At 35.0% G+C, this 21,059-nt stretch overlaps 1 protein-coding gene across 29 annotated transcripts in view; it reads right to left on the bottom strand.

Annotated features, from left to right (window-relative positions):
• Positions 1 to 10,662, bottom strand: part of LOC120782428 (glutamate-gated chloride channel) — an 80,559-nt gene extending 69,897 nt beyond the window's left edge. For 22 of the 29 annotated variants that reach the window (XM_040114688.1, XM_040114699.1, XM_040114704.1 and 19 more), the window contains exons 1-2: positions 10,049 to 10,662; positions 4,208 to 4,658 (exon numbers count right to left, since the gene is read on the bottom strand). The gene's annotated coding sequence lies outside the window, so the exon portion shown is untranslated. Of the gene's footprint in view, positions 1 to 4,207; positions 4,659 to 5,598; positions 5,776 to 7,733; positions 7,829 to 8,673; positions 8,913 to 10,048 lie in introns of those variants that run through there. The other 7 variants (XM_040114681.1, XM_040114686.1, XM_040114684.1 and 4 more) reach the window with 7 other exon arrangements.
• Positions 10,663 to 21,059: the final 10,397 nt, after the last annotated feature.

Here is a 21,059-nt window from a genome sequence, read left to right as displayed (position 1 = left end):
ATTTGGCATAAAATATTACCTAAAGCTACAAAGTATTTTCTGATAAAAATTGTTCAGATTAGATCACTAAAGCATATAGCTGCCATACAAACTGAAGGATCAAAACCAAGATCTTGTATGGAAAACTTCTATAAACATAGAGATATCTTAACGAAATTTGGTATGGATTATTGCCTAAAGCAGTAAAGTAATCTGCGAAGAAATTGTTCAGATCGAACCATTATAGCATATAGCTGTCATACAAATTGAATGATCAAAACATAGGTCTTGTATGGGGACTTTTATATATGTAAAGATTTGTTAATGAAATTTGGTATGGATTATTGCCCAAGACAGCAATTTAATATCCGAAGAAATTGCTCAGATCGATTCACTATAGCATATAGCTGTCATACAAACTAAACGATCGAAATCAAGCACTTGCAAGGAAAACTTTTTTATTTGACGTGGTAACTTAATGTAGTTTGACACATGTTATTTTCTAAAACAGTGGCATAATCTCCGAAGAAATTATTCAAATCGGATTACTATAGCATATAGCTGTCATACAAACCAATCTATCAAAATCAAGTGCCTATACGGAATATTTTGTAAATGTACTTTGTATTAAAGCTTCTTTGCCTTTTTTTCTTCTATTACTAATATTGACTCATTCAAATAATCGCCTTAGTTTTAGCCCACTAGAAACAATTGAAGAAAAATATGTACTTGCCCGCATGAACATAGGCATTAACTGCACGCAACGATCCTTCGTTTTTTAACATCCACGAAAGTGAAAGTGTAATTTTAACTCGGCGTCGATGCATACAAGCACATTTCTACGCAGTTGCAGCATGTTGCAGTAGCAGCATAAAATCCGCTTAGACAAATACCCACATAATATGCTTGCAAATCTTCACACATACTTAAGTGTGTGCATGCTCAGGTGTATAGGCGCGTGCTCGTGCTAGTCGTGTAACTAGATATCGAGCTAAGCAGTTATAAACACTTCGGGATTGGCGAGTTGCCTGAAAAATGCGCAAACTGTTGCAATATTATAGAAGGGCATACGAAGAAACTTAACGGAAAGCGTTTTCGAAGTAATAATACATTAGATGTGTAATGAAGTCTATATATGTATTTTAAATTAAAATTTCACTAGTCCCCATTTTTAATTTTTTTTACAAGTTTTTTGGTTCACTTGAAAATGACGTTTAAATTAAAAAAAAAACCTGTCATTGTTTTATTTTTTAAATTACCATAAGGGTTGAAACCATGACAACGAGAACACGGTTTTCAAGTAGGCATAATTTAAAAAAAAAAATAGTTTTTTTTTAATTTTCAAACTTATTTTCATGCATTCGAATTTGATAAAATTCAACATATTTTTTGAATCATTAAATTAAAAATTTTCTCAGAAAAAAAAATTTTTTTCGCCCTTCTAACTGTATATAACCCCTTAACAAAAATTTCGGGTTCGCCTATTTCACGTTGCCCTCATCTCTAGTTCATGCGCGTAAAGCATGTTGCGTATACGACACGTTGCACCACTGCTATTTTCCAGTCACCTACTAATTACAATTAATCCGCTTATGCATAACATGGCACGTATCACTTTATATAAGTGCTTATTTATATTTGAGTGGGGCACATGTGTGGGATGTCTATGCATTTCTTGTGAGATGCCGCGCTTGTTGCTGAATTGCTCACTTTGGGGTGGGCGTGGATGCGCTTCGGTGTGATAAAAGCCAGTGCAGCTGCATATGTAACGTATTATAATTATAGATATGCATAGATTCTACTATTTTGATAGATATGTGTGACATGTGTGGTTTAAATTTCATTAAAGTTTAAGTTTTTCTGTGCACAAAAGCCGGCTTTAGCTCGCATTGATTCTTTGTTACTTAAGTGCAGATTTATTCCTATTATTAGCTTAATGTGTGTATTTCTAGGTAAATATATTGCATAAATATTCATAATTAGTGAAATTTTTGCATTGAATTAACTGGAGTTAGTTTCTAAATGCCACCTGCGTAAGGTTTTTACCAATTGCGTAATACTAAGCTTTATGAATTCAAAATTAAATTGATTGCCTTGAATTTGTTTAATATTTTTAATGAAAAAATCTGCTTCCACTTATAACTTAAAACTTTTTGCACAAGCCACAGTACTTTATAGAGCATATGTACATATTTGACCAAATTTAATTCACACTATGAGATAACTCAACTATAATCGGGAATATATTTTCATTTTAGGAAGATAACTCACACATTGACCTATATATACTTAAGAGTGGATCGATTTTTTTTTCTAGAAAATCGCAAAAGAGGGCAATGTTCTACGGTTCATTCTGAACTTTGTCTAAGAGAATATGGGCCCTAAGCCAGTTTCGAGCCAGCAATTTTCACAGCGAACTTTAAACAATCTGAATAATTGTTTGTATGGAAGATATATGATATATGTAGTTGTAGATCTTGGTTCTGACAAATGATCAATAGATTATCAAAATGCACCTACGTACTGAATTTTGTTCGTATAAAAATTTTTGCCTTAAAATGGCAAACTTGAAACCAGTCTCTTAGAAAAAAATTCTTCAGAATGCTCATTAGCACATTTTCCGCATACTCTATTTTCCCTTTTTGTTTTTTCTCCCGAAAATCGACCAGCTCTAATACACATATCTATGCTAAAATAACGAATATAGGATAATAAGGGATAAGGGATAATACAGTCAGCGATTTTACATACTTTCGGCATTAAACTAATGTATGTCCGATGTAAAATGTTAATTTAATGTTTCTAAGACATATGTACATATTGATCCATATATAAAGTGTAAAGCCAACGGAAAGTTAGAATTTAATTCGATTTTGACATTACAACTTATCGTTAGATTATTAAGATAACTCACAGATTGACCAATCCATATGGTATAAAGTCAACCGGATATTTGAAACTCATAGTATTAGGCATATGGGTACTAAGGGAAGATTTGCCGCGATTTTACCCAATTTTTTCTCGAAGACAATGTTTGGTTAGAAAAAAATGTTCTGAGTTTGAGTTTGAACCCGATACCTTATTAAACTAATGTATACCAGATGTAAACATTTCTAGCTCAATGGGTATGTAAGCAAGGAAAATTGTCGCATTTAGGACGAAGTACAACCTGAAGAGATTCAAGAGCTGCCATTTTATCCAAAAGAAAAAAAACAACGGTTTGGTGTGGCTTGTGGGCCGGTGAAATTATCGGTCTATATTTCTTGAAAAATGATGCCGTTGGGAACATAACCGTCAATGTCGACCGTTATGGTGCCATGATAACCAACAATTTGATGCTTAAAATTGAAGCTCGTGTTTTCTGCGACTTTTGATTTCAACAAGATGTCGCCAATTCCCACACATCGCATCAATCAATGGATTTATTGAGAGAATATTTCAGTGAGCAGATAACTTCACATTTTGGTTCGGACGACTGGCCACCAAGATCGTATGATATCATACCGTTAGACCTTGTCCTGTGTGGATATGTAAACTCTAAAGTATATGCAGACAATCTTGTTTCGATTCGAGCCTTGAAGCAAACCATCACGCGTGTCATTCGCCAGTTACCAGCCGAATTACTCAAACGAGTCATCGTAAGTTGGACTCAATGGATAGACCATCTGAGACATAGTCGCGGCCAGCATTGGAATAATTTTCAAGAAATAAATGTCAAAGGATGATCTTTCGTATGATAATAAACATTCACCACTAAATTTGAAGTTTCTGTGTTTTTTTCGTTAAAAGGTAGGGAACCTTGCGGTGGATCACTCTTTATTATTGAAAATAAAACGATTATTTTGTACGACATACCAACAAAAAAGTGTTGTGAATTAATTTATTGCAAAATTTATGTATTTAATAAATTTAGAAAATCTTTTAATGAGCTGATAAATACATGTATAGAAACAGTTAGCCAGTTCAGTTCAGATTTACGTGACTGAAGCGAAATTTGGGCTCAAATATATGAGTAGTCACGTACATACACATGTACAACACACACATTGAAAATGCTGCAGAATTAGTTTTCAGTTAGCAATTCACTCGCACCAATTGCGGCAAGGACTCACATAAATACTCACACAAATACGTACTCAAATGAGTACTTGTGCGTTGGATACAAGCGTACATACTATTTGTATTAATTGCGAGTACAGTTCACATTCGATTGTAATTTGAAACTTACCGTAATTACAAGCAATTGTTGCGCAGTGTAAACTAGTTATCATGTGCTCTCCGCTCCAATAGTATATATCTGGCTATTGCAGTTGTCATTCAATAAGAATTTTGATGTCGATACGCATTAGTGGTGATATTGGTTTGTTGCTTTTATTGTTTTATTATTAGTATTATCTATATTTGAGTAATTCGTTTAGCAAATGAAATTATGGAAATTGTTGCTTTGTTTTATTGTTAGTTGTTTTTGGTATTTTGCCTTTTGTTTAGAGTACCGTTATTGTTCTGCGCTTTTGTTGTGATATTAGGTAGAACTTGTGTTGATTTTAGCACTTGTTGCTATCTTGTTAGCACTCTAATGATGCTAGAATGCTAATTTTTGCTTAGTCAGGTTGTTTGACAGTTGAAGTCAAGCCAATGCAACTAGTTTATGGTTGTTGTATGAGATGCACGGTAAATATCTATTAAGAAGGTGGATTAAGGTGAAGTAAGAGTAAATTTAAAAAATTTAAAAATAAAAAAATAAGAAAAAATAAAAAAATTAAAAAAATTAAAAATTTAAATTAAAATAAAAAAAATATTTCTTTGCTTAATTTCTGCAAACCGTCATAAATTCAGTTAAATATTTGTTTTAACTGCCACGGAAACGCAGATTTTGTGAAAAAGACCACCACAATGGCTTCCACGAGTATTTACTATGTTTATTTCTTTCCTTTGATACACAAGAAGTGTATTTGCATTCAAAAAATTTATATTTCTTTCCCCTGTTTTGACCTCATTTTCCATTAATGCCACAACCTTTCAACTGTTTGCGGCACACTCCGCTAGCCTGTGTTCGTTTTGCAGTACTTTTCCAAGCCAATAATAAATTCAATTAATTTTCCACCATCAAATATGTATTACTTTCCTCTTTCTTCAACTTCGACCTGCCAAATTGACTTAACAAGCAACCCGAACCGAGCAGCTGTCAACAGGGACTCGACATAATTAAGTTGGGCCCGAATTCTGCTGCCAGACTTCTTTCTCTTATTACACTATGCTTTGCGCAGCGCTTCCTTGCTTACACACATACCTACTTATTGAGTTATATTCACCGTGCAGCAATTCGCTATTCTTGGGGTCTCGGCTGGCAACTGTAAACTTTATGCACATTATACACACAGCCTTGGTTTTGTGGCAAGCACGCTGTATAAGTGTTATGATAGGAAAGAAAACGAGTAAAGACAATGCTAAAAACTTGATCCACTTTCTTTTCGAAATAATGTCAGTTTCCGGTCATTTGCTCGCACATCCGTTGGCGTTGCAATGACCAAGTGCCAAGTCTTGAGTACACATCAGCACACACGCACCACCTACTATAATATGTATGGTGTATAAGTAAACGGAAGTTGTAATACTCACTTTGGAGTTGATGTGGAAGGCATGAAGCTGACGACACAGTTGCCGGATTATTTGCATAAGCGTTTATGGTGGTTCACTATGCGGTTAGTAACATGTGTCTGCTTGTAATCAGTTCTTTACAGATAGTTTTATGTCAACATTTTAAATGAAGGTTGCGATTTCACCACACTGTAAAAACATATAACTGTGAAAATTTTTAACACCGCGTAAAGGGTATATTATATAATTAGTTTGCAATGAAGTTTGTAACACCTAAAAGGTTTATATATACATATACGCGAACTAGTCTTTCGCTCTTTGAGTTATCGATTTTGCATATAACCTTTTCTTTCTAAGTAGTGACAATTTTATAGGAACCGCTGATATCGAAGCACTATAGGATTTAATGGGTGATCCAAGTAAAGTTACTTTTTTCAATAGCTCCAATCATGCGGATGTTATTTCTGTTCAGTTATGTTTGGCATTTTATCATGGAAAGATTTGTGCCTGAACAACGTTTACAAAGTCGATTCGGCGCCATTCGCAAACAGCTCAGACTGAAGTATGGAACGATTTGGCGTATTTTAAGGCGAGGTCTTAATGTTTAAACATAAAAAATACAGCTTAAGCAAGAACTCAAGTCGTTTAACCTTGCCAAGCGACATCGCTTCGCTCTATGGGCTCTTCAAAAGTTCCAAGAAGATCCGACGTTTTCGAGCCAAATTTTATTCAGCGATGAAGTCTGTTTCTGGCTCAATAGGTTTGTAAAGAAGGAAAATTGCCGCATTTGGGACGAAGTGCAACCTTAAGAGATTCAAGAGCTGCCATTTAATCCAAAACAGTTTGGTGCGGTCAAATCATTGGTTCATATTTCTTCAAAAATGATGCCGGATAGAACGTAGCCATGATAACCGACTATTTAATGCCTGTAATTGAAGCACGTGTTCTCGGCGACGCTTGGTTTCAACAGGACAGCGTCACTTCCCACACATCGCATCAATCAATGCATTTATTGACAGTACATTTCGGTGATCAGATAATTTCATATTTTAGTTCGTTTGACCACCAAAATCGTGTGATTTCATTGACATTTATTAAGACTTTTTCAGTGGAAATATGTAAAGTCGAGTTCTATGCAGACAATCTTGTTTCGAACAAAAACATCATGCGTGTCATTCGCCAGTTACCAGTCGAAATGCTTGAACGAGTCATCAGAAATTGCACTCAACGGATGGCCCTTCTGAGCGGCCAACATTTGAAAAAGATAATCTTCAAAAAATAAATGTCAAAGGATGATCTTTCGAATGATATTAAACATTTACCATTAAATTTGAAGTTTCTGTTTTTTTTTTCTTTAAAAAAGTAGGAAATTAATAATTCTTCAGCCGCCATACAAGTTGAAAGATCGGAATCAAGTGCTTGTATGGAAAACTGTTTTATTTGATGAGATATCTTGAAAAAATTTGGCTTAGGTTATTATTTAAGGCAATGATGTAATCTTCAAAGTACTTATTCAGATCGGAAGACTATAGCATATAGCTGCCATACATACCTAATAATGGAAATCAAGTTTTTATATGTAAAACTTTTTTATTTGACGAGCTATCTTCACGAAATTTGGCACAAGTTATTACTTAAAGTAGTGGCTTAATCTGCAAAGAATTGTTCTGATCAGATCTCTATAGTCATACCAACTGTACGATTGTCATACAACGCTTGTATCGAAAAATTTACAAGAATAAGTAGTATACATTAACATTTTTCTATTTAGTTTACTTAAGCAGGTATTTTCAGAAATATATCCGGCAGAAAGCTTGAATAAGGATATGGAACGATTCACACAGGTGTCAATTCTTCTAAAATATGTTCTCAAGCGTATGCAATATTTTCACCATTATTTTTATTATTATTATTTTTTGACTAATTTTCTTGCTACCAAAGAGTCACAAAAATTTACGAAAACTACCAGATTTTGGTATACATATCGTCGCCTAAAATGGAAAATAACGTAACCTCACTTTTCATTAGTTTACAGGCGAAGGAAAAACGTTATAATAGAAACCACTCATATTGAAACACAATTTGAGTTTCGGTTATAAAGTGGTTACATACTGGTTATATATAACAGCGGCTGCTGAAAATTTAATGTTACATACTATATGGAAAATGATATTCTGAATCGTAAGCAATAAAAACTCAATTTAGAATTTTTTGATGATAAATTGCTTTGCGTTTAAGGTGACGATATAGTAACCGATGTATAGGTTATATTCTATTACAGTTGTGATTATTTTGTGTCCGCATGACTTCTTAGCTGCTTGTACAGTTTTTTTTATTTGAAAAAATAAACCAGATGAATTGGTTCAAACAGATATTAACTATGCTCAAATACTGTCTCAGTTGTAAACATGCTTAAACAGTGACAATTTTAGTTTAGTGTAGTTTTAGTTTGGTATTCTATTTATATTTAAAGTAAGTGATAAAACTATTTCAGTAAAATGATTTTTTTGCACAATTCAGTTCAAATTTTCTTCTTGTTATTTCGTAACACCGCTTATAACCCAAAAGTGTGACATATATTCTCTTTGTTTTTGAATGCCGTGGAATTTAATTTTTTATATCATAACACCACATTTGCGTACACTATTTTTTAAATATATTCGCCACATTTGGATAAATTATCGTTTTGTTAATTTTTATTTTCCTCTCTCCTTTTCCTTCCTCCTACCAGTCCATAAGAGAATGAGGCAAATTCATAAATATATTTGGTTGTCACATACTCTTATTTCAACTGTTAACTTGATTCGTTTCTTGCACACATTTATCTTTAAATTTTCCAATACTGTCTATTTTTGTTTTAAATACAGTACTGCTAAAAATATTGCACTGCTTATATATATGTAGCTTTACACGTATCAGTTGCTTCAGCGAATTTGTCAACACTTAAAGTTCATTCTCACTTTTGTTTCACTTATGAACTGCTTACACACGTATTTTATCAGTTACTAAAACGCGGAAAAATTATCTTCTATGCCAAACAGAATCCTTTTGTTTTTATTTCTGAACACTTCAATCCATAAGCTTTTAAGAAATTACCAACAATTTCTTGTTTTATTTTATTTTTTTTTTTGATTATAGGTAACATCTGATTCAACAACACAACACTGATATTCCGCTGCCGCCACTTGGTATGCGCCACTTTAGCGTTGCCATCTCTGTAATACTCCCTCCTGTTGCTGTAAAGGCAATGTAGTGATCTCTTTGCCGTATGCCCGTTATATATGGTTAAAGCCGACACCGCAATACTTAAACGAGCGAGTAGCAGACGAAAGCTGCTGTAAATTATTTACCAGTCATGGCTGCACTTCAACAACTGAACCGAACTTCGGCACTTCGGTGGCGCGCACAAAAGTAGGCAACAAAGTGAAGTCTGCGCTTGCAGCCACGGCAATTACAGCAGCTGTGTTGGTGGCGGAGCGTATTCCACTACACTTCTACATGTGTGTGTGTGTGTGTTTGTACGTAGCAAAGCTATGACGACAAATTTGGCAAAAACAACAACACTAATGTAGTGTTAGCAACAACAGGCGTTTACCATTTCCACACCAAAATAGGTGAATTGCTGTGCACGCTCTCCCAGCTGCTGGACAAAAACTGCATTGTTGTTATTGCATGCTTAATAACACAAACAACTGCTTAGTGCATATACAAATCGCATGCGAGTGTTCGTCTGACTTCGTCATATAAGCGAATGCACGTGCTTATGCTTCGTTTGCCATTTCTATCGCAGTGTGTATGTGTGTCTGTGTGCGTGCGTAATTTTCAAAGTAACAACACGCACTCATACAGCATTAGGGTGTGGTGAATATGCAACACAAGGAAATATACAAATTGTAAAGAGCGGACGTATGAGCGCGAGCGCGCAAGCGAAAGAGCGCCGCAAACTTGTGCGTATGCGAGAACTAAGGCGAGGCAAATGACCAAGTACCAACAGCTGGAGACAATATCCCTTTTTTCTGTTTTTTTTGTTTTTGTTTTTGTCAAAACCTATAAGCAGCTGAAGCGCTGAAGAAGCTAAGAAGCAGAGCAACAGTGGCAGCATCAGCCGTATACGCTGAAGAAATAACACCACTGTGGATGAAGCGTGTGCAGAAGCAAAGCATCAGCGTAGTACACGAAGTTACGACGACCGTTGCTATTAGCAGCGCGTCAGCATGAGAGGCAGAAGCTGAAGAAATCGAAAATGTATACGCTGGCAGTCACTACACATCCGTTTCCACATTTAACATCATATCCTTCTTTGTAATTGTTGTAATCAATTTAGTTTTTTTTTTTATTTCAACGTTTTTCACCTGCATACATACATACGTATAGTAAATATATATAAATATGTATGCTTGGGCGTTTCAAGAAAGAAAGTCTGCTTTCTTTCTTCTTAAAAGTGCTTCACAAAAACGCTCAAATCCAGTACCTTGTAGTGTTATCCATAAAAGTTACGTTTTTATCAGCGTGGCAGTGCCTACTTCTAGTATGTATATTCGCAGACGTTTCTATGCCGTTGTGCGCGTTTTCAGACGTATCTGTGTTAACTTGCGTCAAATGCTGGTAGTCTCGTTTGCATCACTTATTTTATATGCCAAATTTGAAAATTATTTTACCGTTAATTTTTCTTTATTATTTTTGTTGTTTTATTCACTAGTATAGAAACGCCTTTTTCATATTTGCTGCATGCGCCCCAATTTGCAAATTATGTGATATGTGTGCGCTGGTGCCTGTGTGCGTGTGTATATATATGTTTCCTTTTCACTGGATTCTCTTTTTCCTGTCGGTTAGCTCATTTTCTTTCCACTGTATAGACAAATTTTACTTTTACGTTTACGTTTTTTCCGCTTAGTAATATTGTATAACTAATTTTCAGGTATAATTTTCAACACTTTTCTATGCTTTTATTAGCTGCCCACAACTGGTGCATAGATATCTCATCCTTTTTTGTTGTTTTTTATGTCTGTTTTTTTTTTTTGCTTGCTTGCAACTTTTCACTGTGACGCGCTTTATTTGTAACCGTTTGGCATCCGTACACGTCGACTGTCTCCACCTGACTGAGAAAATCGATGGCCAATCTCTGCATTTTAACACACACGACGCATCGCAATATGGTTGGTTTTGTGACACAATTTCGCGTCTTTGTGTTCGCTTGTGTGTGTGCACGGGCATATTTGCGTCTGTATAACAGTATTTAGGTGGCGGCTGCTGTCGCTCATTGTAACGCTACACAGCATCCCTCGTGTGCACGCGAGCGTTCGCTTACAATGGTGCACTCTCAATCGTGCGCTCTTTCGCTCTCACTTCGTATATTTCGTCCTAAGTGTATTATCGGCAAGAATGCGTGTTCCGTATTTTAGAGTTACTTTTCATAACGGGTTTTTATTGTTTGCTATGATTGAATAACGGTACTTTTAACTGGTGTTAAACGCTTTGTTATTTTTGAAGACAATTGAAAGTTTAGAAAACTGTGTGTATTGAATTCCTGTTGGGCATTAGGTGACAGGTTGAATGTTACGTATACGCCATAGTCGTTCAAGTAATATTTGGAAGTAATTAAATTTGTATGTCATATACATACTATATTAAGGGAAAAACTGAAAACTTGCGGAAATAGTTGGACTAACTGTAAGTGCTCTGAATCTAAGTATGTGTTATTTCTAAGTTGATTTTTTTTTTGGTTTTGCAGATGCCAAGATTTTAGTTTTGGCCCTAAAACTTTAATCATTGTAAACAAACACACTTTCATAAAGTTAAAGCGTGTCTAAGTAAAAGGATTATTAACTTTTACTATTTGAATTTTTCTATATTTTTTTTATTTGTTACTTTTTGTTAGAAATTTTGAAATCCAAAGCAAATCAACCTATAAATTTGAATTAGGAATATTCTAAAAAAATATTTTCCGCTCTACAAAAACGTTTTATAAATTTTTGCCACATAAAAATTACTTTAAAAGTTATATCCAGTTAAATTTACGTGGCAAATGGACTGTATTCATATGGCACAACATGGCGTATGAGCAACACGGCTTTCATAAATCACTGTTTTCTATTTATATATTTTCAACAAGTATATCGTCAACTAAAATGCATGCAACATCACTTTTCATAGCAGTCGAAGGAAAAACGATAGCAATCAAGTTGAAACAAACTTTTAGTTTTGGTTATAAAATGGTTATATATTGGTTATCATACACACATATTGAAGGAAAATTTGAGTTTTCGTTATAAAATGGTTATATGTTGATTATTAGATCTAACAGCGATTTTCGATTTTTTTGATGATACGTTGTTTTATATTTTAGGTGACGATATAATATGTTTATTAGGATGAGTCAGAAACATAAATTTTTTCCCGCTTGGAACTCTGAAAAATAGATTCTAAGGCATCTTAGTCTCTATATAATCTATATATTAAAGTGGGCCAAACACATAAATAAAAAACAGATACTAAGACATCGCTAAAAAAGCCTCTCCCAGTATGAGCCCTTGCTTGTAGCGAGAAGTGCCACTGCCTAACAGTTTTCAATTTTTTTTTCTTGAAATCAGCTAGAAAAATTAAAATCTCGCTTCCAACTTATTAAAAATACTACTTCATAGATTGATTATGTAATTGAATGCTCTTGAAAAAATATCTCCTAAGATTTTTTTCGTAAGGCTAACGCTTTAAAAGATATTAATTGAAATTTTATTATTTTAAGGCACTTTTCTAATAAATTTAATAAATCAATAAAAAATCATTTTACGTTGCAAAGCTCACATTTGCTACTCTAAAATAATTTCAGAATTTTTTTCGTTGATTTTTGATGATGTTTAACACGTAAACGCTTAACTTAAACGAAAAATCTTAACTAAAAATAATTTTCAAATTTCGAATACCAAATAGCACATTGAAAAACAATAAAATTTAAAACAACAAACATTTATTCCATTTATAATCCTATAATTAAAATTAAAATTTAAATTTTAAAATCTAATTTTTGATCCAAAATTCCAAACCATCATGACTAGTCAGCTTAAAATATACAATAATTTTTTTCAGCCTAAAATTAAGTTAAGGAAATTTTACAATTTCCATATAAAAATAAGTAAGTAATAAAACGATGTACATATGCTGAAAACTTCAACTCCAACCGACAGAAATAATCAAGTTTGTCAATTTTCTACCGCCAACATTGCGCGCAGATTATTTCCTCCATTCAAATACGAATTCAACAATAGTAATTGTTATCGCCTGCGTATTTACGTCGCCGTTTACATAAACCGAACTGCGAAATGAAAAATGAAACAAGGAAAAAAGTGACTTCGATTGCACCAAAGCTATAATACCCTTCAGAAAAAACAAAGTATATGCCTTACAAGAACTTTTTTTTTATCAGTCAGTTTGTATGGCAACTATACGAAGCAAAGGTCCGATCTGAAAAATTTGTTTGGATATTATGGCGTTCTTATGCAAAAGTATACATGTCAAATTTCGTGACGATATCTCGGCAAATGAAAAAGTTTTCCTTACAAGAGATTGATTTTGATCGGTGAGTTTATATGGCAGCTTTATGATATATATTGTACTTATTTGATATCAGCAGTTCCGGCAAATATGCAGCTACTTAGTGAGAAAAGAAACGAAATTTCTGGGCGATGTCTTAAACACTAAGGGACTATATACATACAAGCATATGATATTTTTATATATAGAGTATTCTAAGTTTCCTTCAGCGTATTACAAACTTCGCGTTAAACCTCATGTACACTGTTAAGGGTATAAATAAAAATAAACAACAATAAAAAAGTGTATAGCAACGTGTACGTCAACCATGACGAACAGTCAGTGGCGTGCTTATCGCTTGCCACCTTGCAGAGTAATTATCGTCAATAGCAACACTATTCATATTATCCACACCAATGTAGAACTAACAATGCACAACTATGGTCGTCGGCACATTCAGCAACGTCACTGTCATTGTCATCATCGATGGCTTTATTATGCGGCAGTGCTGCAAGCCGTGTGGCAAATTCTTCTGTTGACATACTTACTTACTTATAGAAAGCTTGCCACCCTGCAGCGAAGCAACCGACTAGTCGAGTAGTATACTAGTTTGCAACTAGAAATGTCAGTCTTTAAATTTATGAAAAAATGAAAAATATGCGATAAAACAATCACTTAACATTTAAGGTTTCCTGAGTGAAATCGAGTTACGCAGCAAATCCGCAGTCTTGTAGCTGCTATGGAAGCATAGATTAATGGGTTGTAGTATATGATTTGACCAGTGATATTGCACCATGATTGAACTGGTTGTCTTTGTTTGCGTTTTTGAATCAGAAGAAGATTGGTATATTTACTTGTATGGAAAAAGACAATCAGCTGACTAGTTGGCGTGCTTATAATTCCGCGTTTTCCTGTAGGGTATGTGCTATGGCATACGTATGCGTCACTGTTTTGGTTATGCGTAAAGTAGTTTTTCTTTTTTAAGCTGGCATTCCCTACTTCATATACATACATACATACATATAAATTGTTATTATTTCACATTTTGCTATTATCATTTTACTTAACGTCGCTTGCTTGGATGCTGCGGCTTTTGTTATCACAACTGTGCATTTTGCCACGCACGCGTTTCTCATTTTTACAAATTATACACTTCAAATTGACACACTTGTACATATGTATATGTATACATCAGTATTTTTCAACAGCTCTGCATGTCGTTTATGCGCGAAAATAAACAGATTTGTTGCAGACAAATTTATTTGCAGTTGCATTTGAATTCAATTAAATTCATGGATTCACATCAGATCACATTACATACTACTATGAGTAAAAAATAGTAAGACTTTGCTCATTATTTTAAAAATATTTATTTTATTTTTCAATCCTTCTCAGCTCCAATACACTTGTGCCAACGTTTATTCCAATCCTTGAAATAGTTGTTAAAGTCAATTCCCAGAATAGCCTTCAATGCGCGTACCGATTCACGTTTAATGTCTTCTTTACTCAAATCGGTTTCCCCGTAGCGATCGTTTGAGTTTGCTGAATAGCCAGAAGTGACATGAAGCTAAATCAGGCGAATATGATAGTTGCAGCGCGATGTTCGTTGAATATTTGGCGAAAACCTCACGAAGAATCAATGCAGTATGCGACGGTGCATTATCATAGTGCAAAAACCAAGAGATGTCGGCACATAATTCCAATTTCTTTTACGAATAGCTTCGCAAAAAGGACGCATAACACTCAAATAGTATTCCTTGTTGACAGTTTGGCCGGTCGGAAGGAATTCGGAGCGCACTACATCTCGATAAATGAAGAAAACTGTTCACATAATCTTGACTTTTAACCTGCTTTGTGTGATTCTTTCGGCTTCGGCTCAACGTTGCCACGATATTTGGCCGATTCATAGTCTATTTACGGATCGTAAGCATATATCCAAGTCTGATCGCCAGTAATAATACGTTCATGACATTCCGGTAGTTGAACAGCATTGTTTTACGGACGTTGATGCGACGCTGTTTTTCGAAAAAACTGAGTAATTTTGGAACCAATCGTGGTTTAACTTTTTTAGACCCAAATGTTCTTTCAAAATGGCTTTATAAAATCTTTCTGATATTTCAATGATGCCAGTAAGATCTCTGACTGTTAATCGTCGATTCCAAAGCATCAATTCCTTTATTTGATTGGCGTGTTAATCATCGGTTGTTGTTAATTAATAATAATTATAATGTATGCCAATCAAAAATACTTGTTCGCAATGAACAGTTATCACCAAAGACCTTTTCCATCATTATGAACGTTTCGGCAACAGAAATTTAGTTAATTTTTCTAAGAAACCTTATGTCGAATATTGGTCAGTGTATGATTTGTATATACATATATAGTAAATTTATATAAAAACTGCTTGGATTCCAATCCTCTGATTAACGTTTTAAGATATTTTCCAGGCTTTGAATCCTGCAAGTTGCGAGAGTATAAAATGTGCGGTTCCACCCAAACTTAACGCTTCCTTACTTGCTTAATATTATGTTTCCAAATTCGTTTACAGACGGAAAGATTTCTGGGACTTAAAGCGAAATATTTCGCCTGCAAATACCTACCATATAAATATTTATGAGACTGTGACTGCTCTATATACGCAGATAAGAGCAAGAGCTCTAATTTAGCAGTTGAATTTGGAGAATTAGCACTTTGCATGTCATTACTGAGAGGCCTGTCAGTGAAGGCAAGCCGCCCTGACAATTTGGCAAGCAGCAAACAGGCTGTGATGGCGATGCTTCCGCAATTACACTTAAAAGTAAATAAGTCTATTTATATGCTCATTGTGAAACAACGTTACGCACATACCAAGCGCATGCCGGCTGCTTGAAATTAAGAGCAACGGAAGAACAATTGGCCCAGAGCGACGCCAATGGAGAAGGTGGTGCCTCGGGCGAAGCGTGTACGATGGTGCAAAATGAAAAGCGGAAGGAAGTTCTAAAAGTGTAAACGTGTGTACGAAATAACTTGAAGAGCACAGCGCAGCCAAAGACGAAGATACGAAATTGGTATTGTGAGTTGTGCAGGATGTCAAAATCGAGTTACCCGCTAGTTGAATGAACAAAACTTGGCTGCGCGAGTAGTATGTGGTATATGTAAGGATTTAAATTGGCGTGACGTACCGCGTATAAAATAATGCTCATTGTTGGATTTACAGCAATGTAAGTGGTTACGACCAAAAATAAAAAGATTTAATGATAGACTCAAGTATTGATGATGGATTTCTAATCACATTTTATTTTCATATTTGTCGCAAGGTTCAAATTAGGTTCTTATTGCATATAGACCTTAAAAAGGGTCTTTACCTTAGTTTTAATAGTGCAGTTTGTAGGGCAGCTATATGCTATGGTGATATGAACTGAGCAATGTTTTCGGAAATTAAAGCGTTGTCTTGGAAAATAAGTTTTGCATAATTTGGATAAGATATCATGTAATATAAAAAAGTTTTCAATACAAACAATTGATTTTGATCGGTCAATTCGTATGGTAGCAATATGCTTTAGTGATCCGACCTAAACTATTTCTTCAGAGATTGCACCCTTGCCTTGGACAATAACGTCTGCCAAATTTGCTGAAGATATCCCGTGAAATAAAAAAAAATTCCAATCACTTGCCGTTTGTATGTCGGTTATACGCTATAGTGATTCGATATCGTTGGTTTCGACAAATGAGTACCTTCTTGGGAGAAACGGAAAATTTCTGGAGTCGAAACTTTCAGAATGTTTGAAAAGGCCTTCGGTGTTAATTGTTTGTCGCGAGCTAGTGTTTTTGATTGGCACAAATTATTCAAAGAGAGTCGAGGTTAACGACGAAGCACGTCCAGGACGGTCAACAACATCAACTGATGCTCATCACGTTAATAAAATAAAGGAATAAAGGCAGAATCGACGATTAACAGTCAGAGACCATACTGGCATCGTTGGAATATCAGGAGGATCTGTGAAAACCATTTTGAAAGATAATTTGGGCCTAAGAAAAGTGAAAGCACGATTGGTTCCAAAACCGCTCAATTTTTACGAAAAACAACGTTGCGTTAATGTCTGTGAAACAATGCTTTCTGACTACCAAGATGTCATAAAAAGTATTATTACTGGCGATGAGACTTGAATCTGTGCTTACGACCCGGAAACAGATGGCCAATCGGCCGAATATCGTGGCAAAGGTGAGCCGATGCCGAAAAATCCCGTCAAGGCAGTTCAATGGTAAGGTTATATTGACAGTTTTCTTCGCTTATCGAGGTGTGGTGCGCTCCGAATTCCTTCCGACCGACCAAACTTTCAACAAGGAATACTGTTTGAGTGTTATACGTCCTTTGTTTGTAGAAAGAGGCCGGAAATATGGGCCGAAAACTCTTCTTTTGAAAAACGCACCGTCGCATACTGCATTGACTCCTCGTGAGATTTTCGCCAAATTTTGAATCAATATCGTGCCGCAACCATCGTTTTTGCCTGATTTAGCTCCGTATGACTTCTTGTTATTCAGCGAACTCAAACGACCGCTCCGGGGAAACCGTTTTGATCAATTACAGACATTAAACGTGAATCGCTACGCGCATTGAAGACTATTCGAGTGATTGACTTTAACAACTGTTTCGAGGGTTGGAAAAAACGTTGACACAAATGTATTGGGGCCATGAGGGATTACTTTGAGGGAGACGACAAAGATTTTGAAGAATAAATTAAGAACTTTAAAATTATGAACGAAGTCTTACTATTTTTTGCACATAGTACTGGATATTATTTTTACCTCTATGGCCTCGAATTCCGCTGAAATAACAATTCAAATTATTAAAATTAAATTATTTAATGATAATGTTTACTTTTTCACAAATAACCTTATGATCTGACAACGCGCATTTTCTGATGCGCAATATTCACGTTAATTAAGAAATGTTCAAAACAAAAAATTACAGCCGATGTTAGGCATAGTTGCTATAATAACCTTCACACATGTATTCTTTATAGCAACTGTATATAATAACTAAATATTAAACAGTAACTAATCGTTTCATTTGCATCCAACGAACAAAGCTTTGCTAGTTATTTCTAGCACTGTTGCTTCATTCAAACAACCTTGGGGTCAAATTAAGTTTACCAAATAAGGATTCTGGGCTTTCCAATAGGGATTCAATGATTTCTAAATATTGTTTCGGCTTTCGTTCCGATTTCAACTGTTTTCACACTGTCGGTAGGAGTTCTTATAATATTTGCGGTGGACAGATTTTGTCGCGTTTTTTGGTCATGGCAGTGGTCCGATTACGCCCATCAACAAGATTTCAAATTTTCTCGTCATCCTGATCATTTATATTTATATATAACTCTATATCTATATCTTTAGGCGATACGTACAACCGTTAGGTGAACAAAACTTTTATACCCTGTAGCAACATGTTGCAAGGATATAAGAATAAATAGCTGTCAACTGCGCACATTTACCGTCAATATATGGTACATTGTTTGACATGGTCAAGGCAGCTTGTAAGGCTGTTGAATGGACACACCCATAAACAAGTCACGCACACACACACACACGGAGTAGAGTTGTGCAAACTGCAAGTTTTCCGGTGTATTACCAGAAATAAAGGCTATTGACAGTGTGTCTGCGTGTCGCCTTTGTGCTGTGCTCTGCTGGGCTGTCGATATTAATGCTCATGTTGCTATCACTTTTGCTGCAGCCGTTGCAGTTGGTGTGCATGTTGTTCGTGTTGTTGTTTGCTACTTTTACAACTATCTTTGGTATTTTCGTTATTGCCATTGCTGCTGCATTCTGCCCATGCACTTGTTTGCGGGCGTTTATTTGTGCGCACCAAAAGTAAATATTTGACATTCACTCACATATTTCCTTCCCCCGCAAATTGCGTCGCACCGAAGAAGCACAGATATTTGCTAATGTGCTTAATTTCGCCTCAATGGACAATAAAAATGTATGTTAATGATGAAATATTTCATCAAAGGGGAATATATATATATATTTACTGTTATGTAGAAAATGTTAATTATGTTGCAAGTAATTAATAAATCTTCTTTTTTGTTGAAATAGATTGCCTAAAATATTATTTTTGAAGGACTTTATTGCATTTTATCTCTTTTTCTCTCGAACTCTCATGCAAATTGGAGAGTAGATACATATCTCACTAGCCATTTGATCAATCGAAAGGACTGTTTCATATATACTGTGAGCGTCAAAAATAAGTAAACAGCAGTTTTATCAATATTAAAGTGTTTATAACAACGCAGTCTTTATTGCAACAATAAAAAGTTGTATTACAGAATTCAAGGCTTATATTATAACAGTTTAACTAAGTATAAATAATAAACAAAAACTAAACACAGCTAAAAATAATTCACATAAACTAAAAATTCTATCATTTTTTCGCGTCAAAAAAAAGTAAACAGATTTCTGTAAAGTAAAAATCTATGTACGTAAACTAAATTAATATTTATTCTAGTATTTTGTTTACTTTCCTTTGGACTTCTGGACATCACTTACTCTTCTGGGCGTGTATTCTGCAAATTTTTTTCTGTAAATTCTGGGGAGATTTTTCTCCATTCTTCAATCAAAGCCTTATTTAGGTCGTCCTTGCTTGAAATGTCCTTCTGCCTGATTTTTCGGTCAAGGTGCTCCTACAGATGCTTGATATTATTAATGCCTGGGGTCTGAGGAGGATTATCCAAAGTTTTGGTGTTTGATATAACAGCCACTCACTAACAAATTTTGACTTGTGTTTAGGATCGTTGCCCTGTTGAAAGATCCAGTTTCCTGATAGGCCTAATTTTTCAATGCTTTGAGCAACATTTTTTTTTTTAAATGTTGAAATAATCCAATGTGTTAATCGTGGGCTCAATAAAAACCAAATTCGCAACATCAGATGCTGCCATACAGCCCCAGACCATAAGCGATCATCCACCGTGCTTTACGGTGTGGGTAACGTACTTATCAGTAAAGGCTTTATTTTTGGATCTCCAAATTTTAGGAGACTTTTTGATTCAAATATTTCGAATTTGCTTTCGTCTGCATAAAAAATGTTTTCCCAGAAATTTTCAGCCTGATTTGTATACTTTTTTGAAAATTCCAAGTTCATCTGTTATTCGTCTTTGATGTATAGAGCATTCGGCGTGAGGACGAGCATGGAAACCGCTTTTGTGCAAAGTTATCCTGATTGTACTGGCACTTACTGGTTTGCCCGATGTCTCCGCTATATCTTTTGATATTTGAGCAGCGTTTGAAGCTAGATTTGTTTTTACTTCCCGTACTATTTATCGCGCTTCAGTGTCAGTAAGGCGCTTTGGTCGTCTCGGTCGTGACAAATTTTCAACAGTCTGATGTGTACCAGGTTTATCAATAATTTTTTTTATTGTGCTATAGTGTCTTCCAACTATTTCTCCAATTTCGCGCAAAGATTTATCTTTTTTATGCAAGTCTAATATGAGTTTTCAACCGTTTCAGTGGTCGTTCGCTTACCCATTACAAATATTGAAATTTTAGCAACTTAACCTCAAAAAAAAAAAATAATGATATAAAAAATATGCTTTACTGCACTTAATCTCTTGAATAATAACTATTTCCAAAGGATATTTGGCGCTTCCCCGAAATAAGTATTAAAAACAAGCAACGGTTGTTGCTACTGTTTACTTATTTTTGACGCGAAAAAATGAGAGTATTTTTAGTTTATATGAATTATTTTTGGCTGTGTGCAGCACTTCATACATCGACGAAACGTTTTGAGCTCAACACAATTTATTAAGGTGGTGAATATGAAACCCAATGAGATCAGATTAGATAAGTAAATGAGGACCGCGCCGTAGGATATAATATGTCCTCTCCTAAGTCACAACGTCTCAACTAGCCCGAGAAAATTGATACATTTTAACATACTGCATTGGTCCAGGGACCTTTATTGATTGAAGCGATGTGAT

The sequence above is a fragment of the Bactrocera tryoni genome, chromosome 1 (assembly GCF_016617805.1).
Source record: "Bactrocera tryoni isolate S06 chromosome 1, CSIRO_BtryS06_freeze2, whole genome shotgun sequence".
Classification (NCBI taxonomy): domain Eukaryota; kingdom Metazoa; phylum Arthropoda; class Insecta; order Diptera; family Tephritidae; genus Bactrocera; species Bactrocera tryoni.
This window is presented reverse-complemented; position numbering and strand designations above follow the sequence as displayed.